At 40.4% G+C, this 805-nt stretch overlaps 1 long non-coding RNA gene across 1 annotated transcript; it reads left to right on the top strand.

Moving 5' to 3' along the window:
• Positions 1-469, top strand: LOC118739173. The gene is made up of 2 exons (XR_004992988.1): positions 1-114; positions 195-469. It is a non-coding gene; the product is annotated as an uncharacterized LOC118739173 (long non-coding RNA).
• The last annotated feature ends 336 nt before the right edge of the window (positions 470-805 follow it).

Raw genomic sequence — 805 nt, forward strand, 5'->3', positions numbered from 1 at the left:
GTTACATGGAGAAAACTGGACTTATGCGAAATTGGCAATTGAATCGTGCACTGATCATGCAAACAATGTGGCCAGCAACCGGAGATTCGATTCCAGTCTGTCAAAATGAAGGATGTAAGCTGAACACATTGAAGTTACCAATATTTTGTTATTGCGCCTATTCTCTAAAAAACAATTGAATACTTTCATTTCAGCACGCGAAACTTGTGCTTGTAAGCGTACGTACGCCATCGCTAAATGTCTGATGATTCGCTCTCTGGTGGATGCCCGCAACAAGCCGGTCGTTTGACGATAATTGGCTCGCCACAAGCAGTTCGATAAGCAGCTGCAGATACACTTTTCAATGTTTATTCTATTCGAAGTTGTGTGCTTTATTGTTATGTAAATGTATCTACGAGAATATCGCCAATTATCACTTGCTTTAATAAATAAATGTGCGCTTTGTTTCAAGCGTTTAATCTGCTTCAAAGTTTGGATTTGGTCTTTAAGAAGTGTTTTGGCATTTTTGAAATCTTGTCATCGAGAAACATTGTAACTCTGTGCTGGGTCCAGGTCACTGCGACATCCGCATGAAGATTTGTGGACTATCGAATACGTTTTCGAATTGTAGAATATCGCGATGAAAGTTTGACCTCGAATATACATACATACATACATACATATGGATGTGAGTCACACCGGCTCTCAATCCTGCTTAGAGGAACGACTCACTGTCGCCCGATTGAAACGAAGGTTTGGGAAAGGTAGAAATAGGTACGTGGAAAGACTTTGAGAAGCAGTCCCGAATACAACTCAAACATTTTAC

Source organism: Rhagoletis pomonella, unplaced genomic scaffold, assembly GCF_013731165.1.
Source record: "Rhagoletis pomonella isolate Grant_MI unplaced genomic scaffold, Rhpom_1.0 Rhpom_scaffold_00001, whole genome shotgun sequence".
In the NCBI taxonomy this organism is placed as follows: domain Eukaryota; kingdom Metazoa; phylum Arthropoda; class Insecta; order Diptera; family Tephritidae; genus Rhagoletis; species Rhagoletis pomonella.